Source organism: Vidua macroura, chromosome 1 (assembly GCF_024509145.1).
Source record: "Vidua macroura isolate BioBank_ID:100142 chromosome 1, ASM2450914v1, whole genome shotgun sequence".
In the NCBI taxonomy this organism is placed as follows: Eukaryota; Metazoa; Chordata; class Aves; order Passeriformes; family Viduidae; genus Vidua; species Vidua macroura.
In genome coordinates, this window is record NC_071571.1 from 13,038,353 (window position 1) to 13,059,166 (window position 20,814).

Sequence of the window (20,814 nt, forward strand, 5' to 3'; positions counted from 1 at the left end):
TCTCTCTCTGCAATGGATAACAAGCTTTATGGACAGAAGAGACAAAACACTGTCATGCATCTGGATTTTGGCTTTTGCCATCTCACAGGACATTAGCATAGACAAGTAGATTTGAGGTAGGTAGTTATTTGGGAAATCCCATTCACAGAATTAGTTACCAATAGTTATTAGTGATTCATTTTTAAATGAGCAAGATGCATCAAGTTCTACAAGAACCTGCAAGACATGTTCATTATTGAACTGGTAAATGATTAAGATGCTTTTTGCATTTGAAAATTACACTAAGCTAAAAAGACTTCAAACCCATCAGAGTACAGAATGCACATTTTAAATTATATTGGTGCAGAGCAGAAATCTGAATGCAACTAAGCAATTAAATTAATTCATATGTACCTATACAAATAAAATTACCTGCACAAATATAAAAAGGAGAATGACCAACCAAACACAGTGCAAAAAATTATCTGGCAATTAGAATGGATCACAAACAAGCAATAGAATTGTACAATTGCCTAAGAAGCAATCATTTTATGTTAAACACACAAAATATTCCTTCCTTTATACTCAGAGCTGGTAATTCTTTACCTGGATCCCTGTGACCACTGCAGGTTATCACATGTCAATACAATACATGAACCAGCTGGAGAAAGTCCCAGAACCTGAAATAAGAATGAACTTAAAAGAACTTTTCTAGCATAAGACTTTGCAGAACTGGGCTTGCAAAGCTTAATCCAGGAAGGGAAAGATTAGGAGGAGGTTTGATAGCAGTTCTCAAATTTTCAGAAAGACTTTTTGTGAAAGCAGGCAATGAATTGTTTTCGATACTCTCTGAAAAACAGGAAAGATTGCAGAAAGGGAGAATTAGGTTAGAGGTGAGAGAAATAATACAGTGTGAAAGGCCAACTAAGCAATGAGTAATAGACCTATGGAGATTTTTCCTGATTGCTAGAAATTTTAAGGAGGAGCAAGCTAAGCAACAGTGAGGACTAGTTTTCTGTATCATTCCTCTTTGGGAGCACACTTTTGATTTAGTTATCTCATAAATATTGCACAAAATTATTATCAAACAGTATGTAATTTTCTACCCTTGCTCTATTGTATAGATCATGGTGCTAAACATATATCTCTATTAAGAGCATTATAATGTAAGCTGAATACAAAAAAAATGAAAGTAAAATGAATGCCTTAAACAAGGAATCAAAATCTCTTTAGCTAGGCAGCATGCTAATGACTACAGCAGAGGAATTGAAACTGGAGATATACAGGTTTCCTCAGGTTTTTCACAATAAACCACTCCTTTCTGTCCAAATATTTAATTGATCCAAAAAGATTCAAGTTTAGTTATTAATTACAACCACAATATTGAATGTCTTTGTGAGTACTCCACATTGCATTGACTTCTAAGGTTACTGCATGCTCAACAGTTGTCTGTTTCATCATACTAAAAAGTAAAGAAAATAAAATCAGTTTCTTTCTCCTGTTGCTCTGACATGTCCATTATTTCAGAAATTTGATTCTTATCACTTTCTTGCCCATTCTGAACTTTTCAGTAGGTCATTATTAGTTATGTTATACTGTGGATTATATTTATATCATACAAGCATGATTATCAACTAACCTAAAGGTTTGATATATGTATCAATATACCATACAGAGGCAAATCCTTTAAGCACTCTGGATAACACTCCTCTAAATTTCTCAGACAGATGAAATAATGAAAATTACACCTTGGGCCATTAAGAGGGAAGGTGGTCCCCATCCTGTCTGACATAACTGGATTCAAATATTCTCTACTTTGTTGTAGCCTCCAAGCCTTTGTCCCTTCTTACCTTAATATTTCTGAGAGAAATAACATATGAATGTTTAATTAAGTCTGTGATATGTTCCATTTCCAGCTCTTTGTAGTGCTTTAATAGCACACATGAACTGTTAAACAGACCTCTCCATCTGGGTGGAAAAATACCACTGAAGCCAAGAGAAATTCTGCACACAAAGCTGGAGAGGACCAAGTCGAAGAATGGAGAGAAGGCAGTGTGCTGAGCTTACCTTCACTACATCTGAAAGTCCTTCTCTTTCATAAAACACATTTCCTAGTCTTAAAAAATAACAGGGAATAGTAAAGAACAGCTGCTGCTAAAAGCAGCAAATGTCCCTGTTGCTGTGCACTCAAAAAACTCACAAGTCTTTGACACAACTTTACTCAAAATAGTAAATACGTAATAGAAAAAGGGTTCACAAGATCACACTTGCCAGTATGGATCCTTGTACTTAGAACAAATCTATGCATGTACATATTTTCTAATAAAAGTGAGCTACTAGGAACTGCTCATAAAATATAGCACTATCAGAAAATATTATTTCAGAAAGTTTCTTTACTTCATCAGCAGGATTTCTCAAAAATCAATGTCATCATAAATAGTGCTTGAGAGAGGTTTTAAATTTATTTTTAAAAACAAATACACATACTTTCTGACAGGAATGAAACAGCTTATGGCAAGCTATACAAAACCACAACCTACTGCTGCTCTGATCATTATTCCCAATTCCCAGTTATTGGACTACATGCCAAAGCAGCTAAAATGACAAAGTTCAGGAATAACTGTATTGGAGCTTTAGAGCTGCCTCTGGATCTGTCACATTGTTGGACTGCCTCTTTGTTGCTCATCTTCCTCATCCTCCAGAAGGCCATTTCCTTTCTTTTCAACATTTTTTCCCATAGTTTGTCTGGCTTTTATCCATTCATGAGCAACATTCCACTCAAACCCTTTATACATCCTGCGATACACAAGTTGTGTTTAGAGGATCTTCAGGCTGTGAGTGCAGGTTTTGCTCAGATGGGCAGATGGATTTAGGAAGCACACGCCTGCTGACATGGAAAATGCATACCTGGAGCCTCCCTGCTGAAGCACAGCCTGCACACAGTCTGAAGCCTTCACAAATACATACCACACCCCCTTAGTCAAGTACCTGTTTCCTATTACAAGGTTGGGTTCTTTTCCTGACTAGATCCTGCTTCAATATGGAAAATGCAGACTTGGTCCATATTTCATGTGTCCTGTTCAAGTCAGGGAAGTTTATTGTCCTGTCTGTGAGGAGCTTAAGGGCAGAGTTGGATTTGATCTGAATTTTGTATTCCTCCACTGAGATAAAAACAGAACTCTTACCTTTTAGAGGGTGCTTAGACAGAAAACTCCTGAGACCATCCAGAACACCCTGTGTACCTGCACACTAAAAGAGTTTGAGTCATTCCCAGCACCTTATAGCTGAAACCTCCCATGAGTATGCACAGAGAAAATCAGAAAATCCCGGGGTACAGGTTCTGTGGTGTGCAATAAGTCATTCATCATTCATCCTTCCATCTTTTCCACACTCTGTAGATGTTATGAGCCCACCATGCAACCCTACATAAGACACAGGGTCTCAGAAAATGGCTGGGAAGGAGAGGAAGAAACCAGGATCACAGCCAGGTGCAGACCCAGAGTGTCAGCCCTCCCCACAGTTTCCCAAGTGTTGACATTGTCTGACCTTGCCAAAAGAGGCTGTGCCTGTGCTTGGAGTAAGGAAAAGAGGGCACAACGATGCCCATTAGCTCAAGGGCTCCTTGCTAGGCAAACTGTGGCAATGCCACCACTGCCAGCTCAGCTACCGAGGGTCTGCAAGCCTGAAGGTGGGTGCAGCCCTGTGAGAGTCCCTGAACAGCAGCAAAGCCGCCCTTGCTCCTACAGGGCACACCTGAGACACAGTCGGGGTGCACCCTCCCCCCACAGGGGACTCTCAGTGCCCCTCAGAGGCTGCTGCAAGGTGTGGGCAGCCAGGGCAATTTGTCTCGATGACGCCTTCAACAGAGCCACAAGGCACAGGGCCTTGAGATCCAGCTATCACACTGACTATCTCAATCACCCTGTTTGGAAACCACAGTTACAACATCCTGTACAAATAAAAGCTTGTCAGCAAGAATGAGATCCTTGAGGGCAAAGCTGCAGTCAGCACTTGCATGATATGCTGCAAGCAAGTTGCTGGCATCCTCTTCCTCCTCCTGTTGTCCCTGCATAGTGCCCTGTCAAACCAGTCATTGCTGCCCACTGGTACAGGCACCGTGTGCCACAGGGGAGAAAGAAACCTGAATAAGCAGGGCACAGGAAGGAGAGGGTCTAACCTGTCTTTCTACCTCCTTGGCCTCAGTTCTGATCCATGGAACACAATGTGGTGTGATTGGTGCCCTATGGAGATAGGGAATGAGCCTGCATTCTCCTTTATTTGGATACTGAACACATTTCCAGCAGATCAAAGGGGAGGTATTACATCCTTACCAAGCTCCATCCAAGCAGCTCCACATCATCCATTGTGAGCTTGCAGCACAGCCCTTCTCCAATGACAAGACAGATTTACACCATAAGTTCCTTAAGGCTCAGTTTTTGCATTAAATAACAAGCCTGAGCTTTTTAGGAATAACAGATAATGCTATGTACACACTGATAGATTGAAAAACAGTAACAAATATCTTATAAAAAATATTTAAAATGCACATTAGGAATCATTATGAAAATACAGCAATATTGCACAGTATGGATCACATTCTCATCTCCAGAATACCCTGACCTGAATCTATCTTTATTCAGCTTTTTCAGAAAGATGGAAAAATCCCTGGGGATTTCACAAAGCACAAGGAGGCAAAGCGATTTGTCCACAGTAAGTAAAACAGTGATTCAGAAATGTTCTTCCTCAATCCATTATCTGTCAAGCAATATTTCTTCACCTTATTAACAGGCTAAGAGATCATGAGACTTAATCACTGTGATTAATTGTGCTTCTAGATAAAATGTATATCACAGATTGTGTTTTATTATGTCTGGGGCTGGGGAGAAATCATACATTGCATCAAATGACTGTCAGTTCTGCTGCAAACTCAGTTCTTGCTGCTCAGCTATAAATAGTGCTCACAACACATGTGAAAACCATCACGCTCCATTCTGAGGTAGGAAAATGCTGAAGAAAAGTGTTCTGGTAAACAAACCCTTCCTGATGGCTCTCTGAATATCTGGCAGTGAGCACAACTCCTGGTTCATTCTGCTGACAAAATCTGCCTCGTTCCTCCCTGCTAATAAAGAAAGGCTGCATGTTGGGGAAGGCTGAGGTCAATGATACAGAAACAGAGGAGTCTTGGTGTCTGCCTTAGAAAAACGCATCCAAAGCTGCACTTTTTATCGAACCATCTCCTGGGTATGGCCCGGGTGTTCACTGCAGCTCAAATAGCTGTTGATACCATCATGTCCTTGCCAGCCCTCAGCAGTGGCTCAGCAGTGCTCAGCCCCACATGGCAGACACAACAGATATATTTTCCCATTAGAGATTCTTGAGGACAACAATTTCCCAGCCTGTATGCAGCCTCTTTCAGTGCTGCTCAGAAAGGCTTATGTCTCACTAGCGTCTTCTCTGCTACAATTTAAGTACATTTTTCTTTCCTGTCCACCAAGAATATGGAGAACAAACTGTCCTCGTTTGTACTCTCCTCAATTTGCTTTAGAACGTCTTAGAAAAGGTAACTGTGACCTTTTCTAACCATATTTCACACAGGTCAGAACTGTTCAGTGTTCATATACCATCCTGTTTAAGGTATGTTTATGTTTAAGGCATCACAGACCTCTGCACTGTTCCACAGTGTCACACCAGATCTCCATCACCTGGTTGGGACAGCATTTAATGGTCTGTTTTCCCACCTTACCAATCACATGCACGGTGCTGACTGCAGCCATGCCAAACATCCCATGTAGTACCCCTGCCAGGAAGCCTGGGAACGTTTTCCCTTTCTTCCATTAAGCCATTCTTACACAAGCATAAAATATGCCAGTTGATTTTGCTATTACTAAACACACCACAAAACTGACATACTGTTTGTCCAATGCATTTAGTCTGCAAGCAGTCACAGTGAGATGAACTCATACCATCACCTTTGGCAGTTTGCATAAGCCATCCTTCAGATGTGCCCACCCCTCTCCAGTGACTCTATGAGGAACACAGGCTCCTAACTTTTGGTGCACCAAATCACATCTTAGTCTGATATCTAAAGTGGACAGTGAGTCAATCTTGCATCAGCACCTACATGGGTGGTTATCTCAGCATAGGACTTTAGGCATATGCAATATTTGAGTAAAATCATGCAACAGACCTCCTCCCTAAACTTTCAGGCTGGCAAAATGCAACAGCTCAAATACTCCCAAAAGAAGAGGCCCAGCCCTGAATGAAATTAATTCTTTTCTAAATATAAGTGAAAGGACAGAAAATATCTTGCAGTCAGCAGTCTAACAGTGATGATGAGGCATCTAAAGAAGAAGTCTTCATTTTGAGTCACTGGTCGGTGTACACACACTCTTTAGGTGGTTAATGCAGAGTTTCACAGTACAGAAAACATGTTGCAAACTTCTCTGTAGCTATCCAGATCCTCAGAGAGAGAGAGCCCATCTAGTTAGCATTGACATCTAGAATATGTTCATTGTTTTCCTTCTCCTTTATTTTTGACAGCTACAGTTTAAGAATGGACTTTGATACAGCCCAGGAGATGCCTGAGGGTATTTTTAAAAAGCAGTTTGGGGGAAGAGGAAGAGAATGAATACATGAAAATAAAGCCTGATCTTAATTAGTAATTTACATGTTCCCAGATGTTTCCTTGAGATCTTGCATAGAGCAACTGCATCAGATCACCTGTAGTTTAAGGTTTTCAGTTTGTCAATTAATGTCCCCTCCTTTTTCATAGGCTGATCTCATGTTTTCCAGAGTAATGTTGTTTTCACTTCACATCATCTAAACAAACAAATGAAGTATTCTCTCCCTCACAAACACCAGCACATGCTCACACATGCTTCTCTCTTTGGTCTGCCTAAGGTAGCTTGGCACCAAAAAAATATGTGATTAAGTTTTAACAAGTGTCAAAGCCAAGAGGCTCACAGACACTTACCTGGAGATCAGAATGAAGTTTAGGTGCTTTCTGAAATTCAAATTAGCAAGTGTCATTCTTCCTGCCTTCTATCACACTTCAGGAAACGTTTGATCTGCAGAGAGAGAATGAAACACAGAAAATGAGCAAGTGAGAAACCTCCAGGATCCAGAGGCTCAGACTTCCCACTCCCCAGCATTACCACTGTCTCCAGGAACATGTGAATAATCTTGGTTACTCTTGCTTACATGGTCCTACTGCAGGGCACTAATGTAAATACTGTAGGACCGAATTACCAATAAATATTTAGGTCAAGGGTTTCAGCATAGAACAACAGTACAATTAATTCAAAATGCTGCCACTGAAAGTTATTTTTGACACCATCAGCTGGAAGTGAGCAGACATGCCTTTGTTAACTTACGCTGTAGTCTATCATTTGTAATACAATATCAATGCAAAAAAACAACCTCCAAGAGCATTGATCAGAAAATTCATAATCTTTTTTTTTGTTTGCTAAAGCACACATTTTATAAAGGCTCTTGTGATCTCATGTTACTGCCATGTTGCTCAGAAATAAAAGACATTGCAAGGGAAGGAAGGAGATCTAACATCTCATGACCTACATGGGTTCTTTATTGTTAAAAATGCTAAATTTATGTAGCTTTTGTATCAGGGGAAAAATACACTGATTAGAATACAGAAAGTGTATTTTATACATCAGCTTCAATGCAAATTTTACACTATTCATAGTGATCTGTATTAATGCTTACTTTTATCTACACTTCATACTTCTCTAATACTCTATTACACAAGTGCTTGAAAAAGTATGCCAACAACCAGAAAAAGAGTTGCAATAGCAAATAGAGATATATGAGCAATAGTGATCTCCTTTCATTTTTAACTGAAAACTATTGAGTCCAGTGAACTGTAAGACCTGCATCCTTTTTTCCGCCTGAGTATCCCATCAAGTTGCAGCTGGCATATTGCAAAGGGAAAGAAAGAAAAAAATTAAAAAGAAACCAAGTATCAGGAAAAAGGAACTGTCCAAGAAGCATGTTTTTTCCTCTTGCTTGTGCTCAGTCAATTCTGTACCATAGGTCTTCTACTTTCACTTCTGCAAGCAAGCTTCTGTTTGCATGCCCATATCTGAGCAGTCCATCATCCAATCTTACACTGAGCTAAGGTCTGAGTTTTAACGAGTTTTAACTGCAAAGATTGACCTTTGGTCCATTTACACACATTTAAAATACTGACTCCCTTCTCCTGTCACAGGACAGGAAAAAATTACATGTAGTTTATATTGGATCTTCTAGTTTTATATTGGCTTGTTGAATTTGGGTCTAATCCTTTCTTGATGAAATTTTGGGTATTGATACAAGCAATACAAAAAATAAATGGGACAGGAAGAAAATGTATGATCAAGGCACCATGAAGTCTTTATCTCTTCTGTGTGTTTTTCCTGTAGTTCCATGGCTTTGCTTTCAATCCCTCAAGAAATTGCACAAGGACCTGTTACACCAAATTCTGACAAAGGAGCCAGTGGTGTGGTCATGCAACAGGTACCTGGCACATAGCAGAAGAACCTCTTCCCTGAATCTTCCTGGTTAAAAGATGGACTAAGTGCAGTCGTGTCAAACCATGCCTCATCTCAAGTGTCTTGTTTTCCTACTCACAGAGCCGTGCAAGGCAAGGACAAAGGGGAATTAATATATTTGAAACTACATATGCCTCTTATTGTTAATAAGAGCTCCCAGATATATATAAAAGAGGTACAATTGCTAAGTCTTATTAACTAAGAATCAATCTTCTGTGACTGGCTAACCAGTTTTGTATGTACCCATCCTTGGAAGTGTTCAAGGCCAGGTTGGACGGGGCTCTGAGCAACCTGGTCTAGGTGTCCCTGACCATGGCAGGAGGGCTGGAACTGGATGATCCCTAAGGTCCCTTCCAACCCAAGTCATTCTATAATTCTTTGATTCTGAGTACAGGGTGTGCTGTGTAGCTTAAAATCTTTGCAATCACCCTCTAATTTGTCTTTGAGTGCTGCTAATTTTAATGTGGCTGTTTTTGGTAAACAGCAGTATATCAGAATGCTTTCTGAAAAATACAAGAGGGTTTAGAATAATGAAAGATCTGAAGACATGATTTTTTACTTTATTCTTATTTTTTTCTTTTGCATATCCAACAATCTATTCTTTTAGACTAATGCAATCCATTTAGAAAAGATGTCATAGCAGCAAGTTTGAACTGTAGTGCAAAAAAGCAACAAAAAATCACTGTTTCTGCCTTGTCCTAAAGATTTTTTCGAAATATGTATATATACACATAAATGCCTTTATAGCTCTGTTGAACTACAGAAGTGAAGAGAAAGAAAAGCACTGAATAATTTATAAAATTTTCTTCCTTTATTACACATGTCCAATTTTCCCACATAAACATATAAAACCAAACTGAATTCTTACAAATTATTAATATTAAAAATGCAACTAGAGGATTTCATCCCAAAGAAAAATAGTCTTGCTAGTCAGCATTGGTAGAGTTTCTGTGACTTCAGCTAGAGACAGGTATGCAGATCTGAGGCAGCCATCCCTGTCTCTGTACCTAGTCAACGTAGGTGACAGAGTCCAGTGATTAAGAGGTCTCATCCTAAGCAGAGATCTAAAAACATTTGATATAAAACCATTTGACTACATTACAACAGTGTCTATTTTTCTCACTAAAAATAAGAGGAGCCCAAATAACTATGGATATGTAACCCACAGAGCCTTAAAGTCATGAGAGATTAAAAATTTCCTGTGTCCAGTCTCTGATAAACCAACTTCCACAAGTTGAATTATGACTACAGAAATAGTGTCAGACAAATACATAACAACATTTGAGAACATTTTAAATATCCTGTTACCTTCAAGCGACTACAGGGAATTCCAATTAAAATATACTCTCTGAGAATACCCAGCCAGACCCATTGCAATTTTTACATGTCAATAAAACACTCTCCTATGACAGAAGAACTTTGACTTGACTGCAGTGAAATTGAGCCTTATGCAGAGAATATCCTTGCTACAGTGTTTACTAATTTAGCTTGTAAGGCAGTGTTTAGAAGGGTATTAAGAATTAACTAGTATGTTTTCTATTTGTGAATTACGTGTGCAATTCCCCAATCTGAAAGAGGAGTATACATATATATATATCTCTAAAAATAAAGCTCCATACACAGTTTCCCATTAGACATTGCTTACTCATTTAAAATGTATGTTTACTTAAAATGTTGTTCCCTGGGATGGCCTAATGAAATATACATTTCATTTTAGCAGGGATTCCCAAAGGAGTCAGCTGCCAGGCAGCCTTTTTCTAGCTCCTTCCGTGCATACTATGTAAAGCAGGACACTAAATCTGCAATAGCAGGCAACACTCAGGAATTAGAATTTCAGCTCTGTTTATGCAGGCAGTGCCTGAGGAGTACCTGGATCTGAACAATTCTGTTAGTACATTGATAATTCATTCATAGCAATTTGTTGCCTGACATTAATTTCCTATAAAACCCCAGTATCTAAACATGCTCCACATAAAATCACTTTTAGGAAAGTCAGAAGCTAAGAGGAAATGACTGAGTGAAATTTCCCTAGTTAGGAATGCTTGCAGTATTTTGGCATCCCAAAGTCCTGCAAGACTCACAGCTTAATTTTAGCTGCTTTTGTCTTAGGCAATGGAGATATTAATTCTTCTAGCTAAAAATCTACCTTAAATTATGTCCCACATACTGAAACCATGAAGACAGATTAAAAAAATAGACTGAAGAAAGATTAAAAAGTATTGCATAAAGTTTATAACTACCAGAATTTGTACAAAAGACTTAATAACATATATTATATCAAACATGGTCACACAAATCATCTGCATTGTTAGATAGAGTTAAATATCTATATGCCACATGAAAGGACATGTGTATGAAGAAACATTATTGTATACGTTTTTCATATTCTGAATGAGTATAATGTTTTATTAATTCTCTATATAAATTATATTTTATATATCATATTGTTTTATAATTGCATTATTTTATTATATATTAATTCTTTTATTTATATTATTATAAATACTTCAAAATCAATGTCATAAACAATCAAAACAAGAAAAGTACATTACAAGCCTTTGGTTGAAATAAAGGACAGGGAAGTAGTAGTATACTTCTTGGCAGGAGTCCTGAAGACATTTATATCAGGAGTCATTTAAAATTCAATCAAAAGGGATGCAGGCATCATTGGCTATAAGTAATACCAGCCAGGAAAACTCATTTCTATGAAATGATACTGAAAAAACATTTTTAAATATACTCTTTTCCATCAAAGCCTTTCACAGAATAAATGTCTTGAAAGAGTTTGACTGATCTGACAGACAGATCTGAATCTCTCACTCAACAAATATAAATCACGATGCAACTATAGTTGGTTTTATGGAGGAAAATAGAGATAAACTCCAGAGACAACTATGGTCTCTAGAGAGAAAACAAGTACTCTTAGTTATGAAAACAGTTGGAAAATACCAAAGGAGCAAAACTCTCTTAGAGCTTTTATCCAGCATCCAATGGCAAAGGTGAGTGGCACTTGCTACAGGGAGAGTGGAAAGTGGGCTACTCACAATACTCTTAAATACAAGATTGGGTTCTGCTCAGTCTTTCAGACCTGCCAGACTTGCTGCATAGCCACCTACATCAAAATGCATTGAAACTGTAGGATGACACCCTATTTTTTAGACTTTTCTAAATCGGGCAGGGCTCAGAACAAGGGAAATACTAAAAATAAAAAGAAATTTAAAGGAGGTGGGTTAGAAATAGGATAGGAAAACAAATAAGAAAGAAAATGGTAAGCACTTTTTTGTCATTTATTTTAATTTCATACTCTGGCTCTTTGTAGCCTAAGTAAGGTTTTTACAGAAAACTCTAGAGTTCAGGACAATTTGGCATTGAAAGAAGAAATGAGCTGTTAGTTTTGAAAGGGAACATCAAGAGGCAGCAGGTTCTGTCGTGAGAAAGTTATATGAAAATCATTTTGCAGATTTGAAGTATTGAACATTAAAATACACAACAGCAACCTTCTGTTTAAAAGTGTTATAAAAATCCTTCTGACTCTTTTCCAAAACTGATTGCTGGAGCCATGCTGGTCCCCAGCCTTGCCACGTGTCATATTCCATTCCCCTGCAGAGACACAGCAGCTACACAAGTTCAGGCTAAGGAAGGAAACAATCTCTCAAGCTTCTCCAGCAGGTGATCAGATATCGTACCAGCCTCCCCCAAGGTGTCAGCCATCAGCAGTCACATCTTTCCCCAGGACACCACTCAGCAAAATCTATCTGCCTCCCAGTCATAGTATTTCTCACCTCAGTAAAAAGATAAAGACATTTTGTTAGCAGAACTGTTACCCTCGTGACTGAAGAAGGATTTGCAAAACTGTAGTTGTTTCATAAATAAATACAATTGTTCCTTACAATTGCAGCATTAGTGCCCAGGTTATTTAAATGAAACCATTTATCTCCCCTTAGATGCAACAAGCCCATTACTTTTTTCTCTTCTGAGGCTGCAGATTGGCAGTACTGAGGTGACATGGTTATCTAAAAAAAGAGACCCTAGCTTCTTGTCCTGGTTCCAGCTGGTTTGGAGTTAATTTTCTCACTAGTGCTGTGGGTTTGGTTTCAGTAGGAGAAAAATGTTGACAACACAGCAGTGGTTTAGTTGTTGCTTACAGTGCTTACTCTAAATAAAGGACCTTTCAATTTCCCATGCCCTGCCAGTGAGGAGGACAAGAAGCCAGGAGGGAGCATGGCCAGGACAGCTGATCAGAACTGGCCAAAGGTATATTCTACACCACAGAATATCTTGCTCAGGATATCAGTTGGGAGGAGTTGGCTGGGAGGGGCTGATTGCTGCTCAAGGACAGTCTGGGCTCTAGTCAGTGGGTGGCAAGGAATTGCACTGTGCATCATTTGTTTCTAGAGAGTTTTATTTCTCTTTCTATTTTGTTGTCTTGCCCTTCATTATTGTTGTTGTTGTTATTACATTATATTTCAATTATTAAACTACTCATCTCAAGCCACGTGTTTTATCTTTTTTCTCATTCTCCTCCCTATGCCAATGGGGGCATGGGGTGAAAATTGAGCATCTGCGTGGTGCTTTGTTGCCAGCTGGGGCTAAACTTTGACACTTCTTTTTCCCTTCCTTGGAATTTATTTCCACCTCCACCTCCACACCACCCCAAGCTGCACAAGTGCTAACACCACCTATTTCTCCAAAGGATCAACTCCTCCATCCAATTTACCAAGCAGCTGCAGCAGGTCAGGGTGCAGAGTTAATGTGGCCAGAGGGAGGGAGAGGGAGACATCCAGGGCAGGGTGACTCTCACAGCCAGGAGGGCTCACACATAACAGTTAAATCCCAAAACACCTCAGTTCAGTTTCATGACAATGTCCCATAAGAAGTCCAAGAAATTAGAGACCTGAGATTTTTACTTGCAAATGTAATTGCTCTGTAAAAGTATCAGGTAAGAAAGGCTGCTAGAGCAATTAATTTATAAGTTTATTACATTTATTACTAAAATTTAATTGGAAGAGAAGATACAATAAAAATTTAAAATAACTATACTAAATAAATACATATCTACTGCAACTCTGTATCTACTGTTTACTAGAACTGCCATTGTACTATTATGTTGTCTCTTATATTAAAAAAACAATTATAATAATCTGCCCTTATAGCATTTCTACTTATCTTAATAGATGCAAAAAAAATTTTGTTCAATTAAATCACAATTTTAAAAAAGCTTCTACTTAAGTTTTATCTCTATTAAATTTTGCTGGACTGCTGTACTCTTCATTACTGTTGTCTCTCAAAATATCACCTTCACTTCAACTGTAAATAGCCCAGGAAAATAGTTCAAACCTTAAAGGGAAACTTCCAAAGAGAAGATATATTTTTCCCTCATAACTGAGACCTTTCCCAAGGGAATAGGACACTTTTGGAGGTGTTAGTGCTTCATGTTTGTAGCAACGGAAAAAGGTGTCTAGAAATAATGGGTTAGCTGAGTTTATTATGAAAGGGTTGCTCCTATTAGGAGATTCAGGGCAAATAAGAGTCAAGATAAAACAAAGTTATGGTGGAAAGCTTGGAGAATTTGTACTAGTTTCAATATATTTTCTTCCATCTTCTAAATAGCCAATTGTCAAATGTCATTACTGCTCAGGCTGTTAGCTGCTCATTTGATTACAGAATATGTAATCAAGAACATGGCTCTGTCCATGTGTGAAATCACAAAATGTGCTTGTGCAGGTGCAAAAGCTTGGGAGAGCAGGAAGATGATAATTAAAGTATTTTGTTGCCTTTTAAATGCATAGTTACATCTACAACAAAACACAGAAATACTAAGCTGTTTGCTTCTATTTGTCCTTAAAGGATTTGTGGCTGGATGTACTTCAGTAGTTGCCAAGAGTTCTTGCAGTTTTAATACTAATTTATGATGAAGCATACCAAATGAACCACAAGTTATTTAAGAAAATGAAATAAGGAAACTTTTGAGGTTTTAGCAGGAAAACAGACTGGAGTGCAAGTAGTCTGATGTAAATGAATTGATGGCTTCAATGAAAATGAAAGAGAAGAAAACTCCCTCCTGGGGTTCATTATGCCTCTTGAGCTGTTGGTAGTAAAGTTAATTTTTAAATGCTTTGAGGTGATTAAGAACTCAGGCATCACTCTAAATGTAAATAAGTCCTGTTTCATTTCCTTGCAGTTAACTGATTGCAGCAGTCACCAGCTACTTAGCTTGCTGATATATTTGAGATCTGTAGGCTAGTTCATAATTAACCCTCTTCATATGAAGTGATAATGTTAGCAAGCCTGTTGTTGAACATATATAACCAGGATGTGACATATTCACTCACTAGGGAAGGAGAACGTTTACATTTGTAAATCATGAGGGCACTATTAGAAGCAAAAATTTCACAGAACAGAAACCAACCTAGAAATGGAATTTGTTTCCATTTACACTGGATGCAGCTTAAAAATGCAACCAAAATATATGCAGTTTAGAACCTTCAGCATAAACAGATCAATTATTTATAGTAAAATTAAGAAAGCCATTAAAGCTTTACCTATTCCTCCCCATCAGGTCTACTAAAAAGAAAATTTCAATAATCTGTAGATGAATATCACCAATTAAAAACCTCAGATGATAATCCATTCATGTAATGCATATAAACAAGCAATTAAGAATTAACATCAATAATCTTGTTCAAGGAGTGATTGGACCCTTGAAATCTGTATTCTCATTCCCATATCTGGAATTCAGATAGTTTCATGGCTAGGCAAAAGCTTCAGAAGTGACTAATTCTGTTCACCAGTTTGTAATTACCTAACCTAGGATGTGCTAAGCCATAAACAATGAAAATCACTCTGCTGGATACTGAAATAGTGAGGGAACCAATACTCAGCTCTGGGACAAGCTCCCCAGGTTGTGGCCATGGACCAAACCTGTGGGTGTTCAAGAGGTGTTTGGACAACGCTCTTAGATAGTAACTTTTAGTTTGCTCTGGGTGGAGTCAGGACCTGGACATGATGACCCTCATGGGCCCCTTCCAAGTCAGGATATTCTATGATTCACTAAAGAGTAAAGATACAGGGTTTATTAATACAAGACAGGTATTCAAGTAGTCCAAAGCCCAGAAAACTTGGGTTCAAATCCTAGCCCCAAACTCTAGTAGTGAAACATATTTATCACCTGCTACCAGGTTTGTTTACAATCCACAGAGGCATCTGATATTTGTCCAAACATACTATAAATGCTTAAATATTTCCAGGCAAAGGGAGACCTACACAGATTCACACTTTAATATCTACGAAAGTCAGTCATTTCATATGTTTAGTCAAATCCAATTTAAACCTTTTTTTTAAACTCAGTTCCTTTCATTCACTTGAATATCAGAAGAATTGTCATAGGAAAATGTACACAAAACAGATATGAAATTTTTATAGGTCTCATCTAACCCAAAAAGCAGAAAAATCTCACAGTTGTTAGGTGCACCTCTGCCTTGCAGAGAAAGAGATTGTGCATCTAACCATGGCAGATCAGAATGAACAAAGAAGGAAAGTAAGATTCATCAGCAAGTAAACTAGCAAGAAACTGGTAATTTCCAAATAAATAGCAAAATGCTAAAGTCATTATAAATAAGGTCTACAAAAATGCAGTTCCTCTTTTCCTAGCACTGGTATTTAACCCTACGTAGGTAAGTGAAAAAGGGAGAAACTTATCAGGATAAAGACTTCCTAAAATTGCTGGCAGTCTGATCTTAGCTAGAATCTGCCCCATCAAGAATCCTATTTTTGCTCCAAGATTGCCACAAATTTATTAGTAAATTTGCTGAACTAAAATTTACTACAACTATTTTGGAAATAAGGTCTTTCCTGTCTGTCCTGAATTTTACTCCCAGTTTCCATTCTCCCACTGAAAATTTTCACTCTACTTTGTTTTCAGGTTAAATATTTCATTACAGTCTTACCTGATAAATATCTTCAATACAAATTAACAGCTAGATTGCTAATTCTTTCTTTCAAGAAATGACAACACAGTATAGTAATATCCAGCTAATGAGTACTATTTCACTGCATTTTAACGATTAGCTTTTACCAAAGTTACCAGAAGAGTTTTTCTTCTCCCCTGCTCTTCTCCAACTTCTGTATCAAATTACAGCTAGTATTGCTTATGTCTCTATACCTCACAGTTATAACTAGAAGAAGATAGGGATGGAAAAGGTGTTGATCTAGTCATTTATTAATGTCAGGGAGCTTCAGGCTAGATCCATTCAGTGGGGGAGAAACACTGTTAGTGCTCTCAGTAAATTGAGGCAGGTCGCGTCGATCTTGCAAACAAAAATTCTCCACTTGTTCACATTTGCTAAATAAAGGCTCTCTGGCCAGCTGCCTGCTGACAGCCACAGAACTACAGCAGCAAGAAACGTTGCATATCTCTCAGGCACCCACTGGGAAAACAATGTTGCCCCATAAAAAGGTGCACAGAATTTCCAAGCAGCAAACAAAAAGGCACCAAGGAATCACTAGAAAGCATATTCAAAACAGGAGTCTGATTATATAGTTATATACAGATATTATTTGTTAGTAGGAGTTGGTTATAACATCTCCAGCAGGCAAGATCTTTTCTTCGCTTTTATTCCATACCCTAAGTATGCTTGACTTCATAATTTATTTTTTAAATTATGCCAGGTTTCTAAGTTAGGCTTGAATATACCTGTACATGGATAAGTGCATTCAGTGATTGTGAAGATTCAAATTAATCTGGTTAATTTCTATTAACCAGAAATTAATCTTTGAAAATAACTGTCAAAGCAAGGTAACACCTGCCAGACAGCATACTTCGATATTCATTTTAGCAAGCATAGCAGCTACCTACCCCTGTGTTTGAAATTCAGGCCCTCTCCACAGTGCTTTAAAATCACTTCAGAATTCTACATCAATGCCCTTATTTGAATTACATTATTAGCAGGTGGACATTCTCTCAAAGGCCAGAGTCACAGCCCATAACAATACCAATCAATATATGTGGATTTACAAAGGTAATTGCTCTTATATCCTGCTTACCAGGGATCTGATAAAAACTTTCAGTAACTGTAGTGCCCCATGAGAAAGTATGCAGGCAATGAGCAGGTCATTTTGCTCCTTTGCTCTGAATTTTTCATAGGGCTTCTCTTTTGTGTGCTAAATAAGGACAGATCCTTTGGATGGAAGTTCCCCACCCCTCAGCTCTCCTCTGCACACCATGACAGACCCATTCCCACAGAGAACAGGTCACATTCACTGTTTTCCTCCACAAAATTATAGAATGGTTTGGGTTGGAAGGGGCCATGAAGATCATCCAGTTCTACCCCCTTGCTGTGGGCAGGAATGCCTTTCAACAGACCAGGTTGCTTCTCTCTGGGGCTGCTCAGTCACAGGCAAAAAGAAAGCTAAAATTCTTCTCATCTCAATATCTGGCCACAGTAAAGGTATTGGAAATCCTGGAAGGCCTTTCCACCCATCTGATGGTCAGCTGAATGCAGAAGCAGTCAGGAAGCCACACAGCAGCAGATGGACACAAGAAGAAGGGGATCCTCTCTGTGCTGTGGAGCAGGTGCTGCAGTTCTGGGGTGTGTGCACTGCCTGCCCACACAGCTGAATCCAGGACACGGCCACGTCCCCACAGGGAACAGGGTACTCTCCCCTCACTACTCCCTAAAAGCAAACAGTCATCCCAAAAAACGCATTTTTTAAAGCCTTGAGATTCTTAAAACAATCTTGTTTTTCATAGTGCTGAAAAAGATGCCTAACCAGTTTTGAAAGTTCATAAATGACAACCAGTATGAAGTGTACAAACCCACAGTACGTGCTGGCACCTTGGTGCAGTTGAAATGGTCAAGTATTCTTTCACAATACTTTGGTATGGATAACACTTTCCTTCAGTCTTCCTCTGCATTAATGGAACCTTTCCCATGCCTGACCTGTCTGGGATAACAACACATGCTTGTTCAGAGTACTGCTGACATTAATCATGAAATGCAGTAGGAATAACATGCCTTTAGCAGGGCAGGAGCACACAGCCTTGATGAAGTGCTCAAGTTTGGCTTCCCCAAGTGAAACTCTGGAGGATGCTCGGCCTCAGCAGCCCTCAAGTGCAGAGCATTAGTGGGTGCTCAGCATCTCTCACAGTATGAGCAAGACTGAGCAGCTCCAGCCCACACCCAGACTGCCTGGGTGAAGATTTTCTCATCTTATCCTCAAAGCTTTTCAAGCCCTGATCCTAACAGAGGTCTTAGGAGACTTTTTAATCTTCATACTTCTCAAACTCAATTTAATTTAGCTTCTCGTCTCAAATTAAGTCAAAGACTTAGAGGGATTTGAGGAGAAATACAATCTTCTTTCATTAAAAGCAGGGTCTTATCACAGATCTTTGTGATTTGTATTGTCCTGGCAATAGGGGAGATCATGTAACTGGGAGTGTTTATTTTCTATGAGGCAATTAAGTTTGAGAGATATGATTGTAATTCTATGTGCTTACTTGCAGAACTATGTACTCACACCTGGGCTGGGCCTGGTCACTCTGGCACCAGTTGCTGCAGTTATTTGTGTGTGCACATATCAAGGGCTTTGCGAGGTCAAAGAAGACCATTCATTTGAGACTTGGAAAACCTTGTCAGTGTAAACAAAATTCTTATCAATTTGAGAAAAATATTAGTTTTTTTACATCCCATTGCTCTTTTCCAATCAAATCTACAGAAATGAAACATGAACAGAACAGAAAGAGAGCAAAACAGAAAGTCTGTGATTACATGTGAAGTGCTCTTTTCTTCAATTTAGAAATTCTCTTCAATTTAATATCTCCTGAGTTTAAAAAAAAAATAAACAACAGAAAAAAATGCACCACAACCCCTAAAATCCCAACCATCTATTTACAGGACAGAGAGAAGGTTGCCTGCACAAGGCTATGACTTGCCAAGCAAGAACAGCCACAAGTGCTGATTACAAAAACACAGTTTTCTGTTTTGGCTGAGGATGAGCTTTTCTGGTAAAATGAGATGCCAATTAGCATTTACTGTACATCAAAAAGACTGGTTCTTAACCTTTTATGACACTAGAAAGAGCTGAGGACACTTCAGTTAGTCATATGATATACAGGTACTCAGTTAATCATAAAGCACAAACAACCTCCTCAGATAATCACACAAGAACTGCTAATTATGAAAATAATAGATTCTACTGGGAAAAAAAAAAAAAAACAAACACTTATTCTAAAACTTTTCTCCTGGGCAAGGTGATTTCTTCTCTTTTCTTATACTGATGTTTATTACATTCAGTCTTTGCTCAAGGGATTTTCTTCCACCAGCTTACTGTTCTCAGCTACATCTAATCTTTCACACCTGTTCAGATTCTTTAACCCTTAAAAATCCTGCACATTGATGCCTCTCTTAACTTCACTGCTTGTAACTGAAATCATATAACTAGGAAGAATTTGGTATGAAATTTGGTTCTCAATCACTTTCATTTATACCCCTAAAATATGATACAAAGCAACCCATATTTCCCAGTCAGTGGCCAGTTCCTGCCTTCCTGAGTTCTCCCACTCTCAATAACTTCTGCTCCAAAACCAGCCAGATGAAGCTGATCCCAGTGAAGTTTCTGGTGACAAAAAGAAACAATGCAATCAGTAGCATTTTTGGTCCTAGTGCATTCTTCTTAGGACAAAGGACCTATACTACTGAATTAGGATTAATTTGTACAGATGTATATAGTGGTGCTGAATTCGAATGTCATGAGTTCAGCTTTGTTTAACATCATCTTCAACATAAGAAGAGTACCTGATCAACTGCAAGTTGTCCTCAAGCTCAAATACCTGCAGCATTGGAAATGTTCACAGAATCTAAAAAACTTGCACTACATCTTGCAGTGTTTAACAAGAAATGCTGCATTATCTCAGATTTCTTTGCCAGATTCTACAATAACATCCCATATACTACTGAATATAGCTAAAACAATGAAATACCATGTTCAAGATAACTTATGTCTAGAATATTGATTAGAACCAAATCTGCCATTTACTTGGCACATTGGGACTTCCACCACAAGAGTAAATTTTGAAGGCTACACAAGACTACGTGATAAAACTCTCACAAACCTGAGTAGCTCCTGAAAACCTTGCTTTTCATACAAAAGCTTGCTTTTCATACATGCTTCTTTCAAAAAAAAAAAAAATCCAAGACACATTATTGCAAAAGCTTCATATTTTTTGGAAAAAATTTAGGTCAAATGCAGCAGGTGTTACTTTTGTTGGTTAATGTGGCTGTGGAAGGCAGGA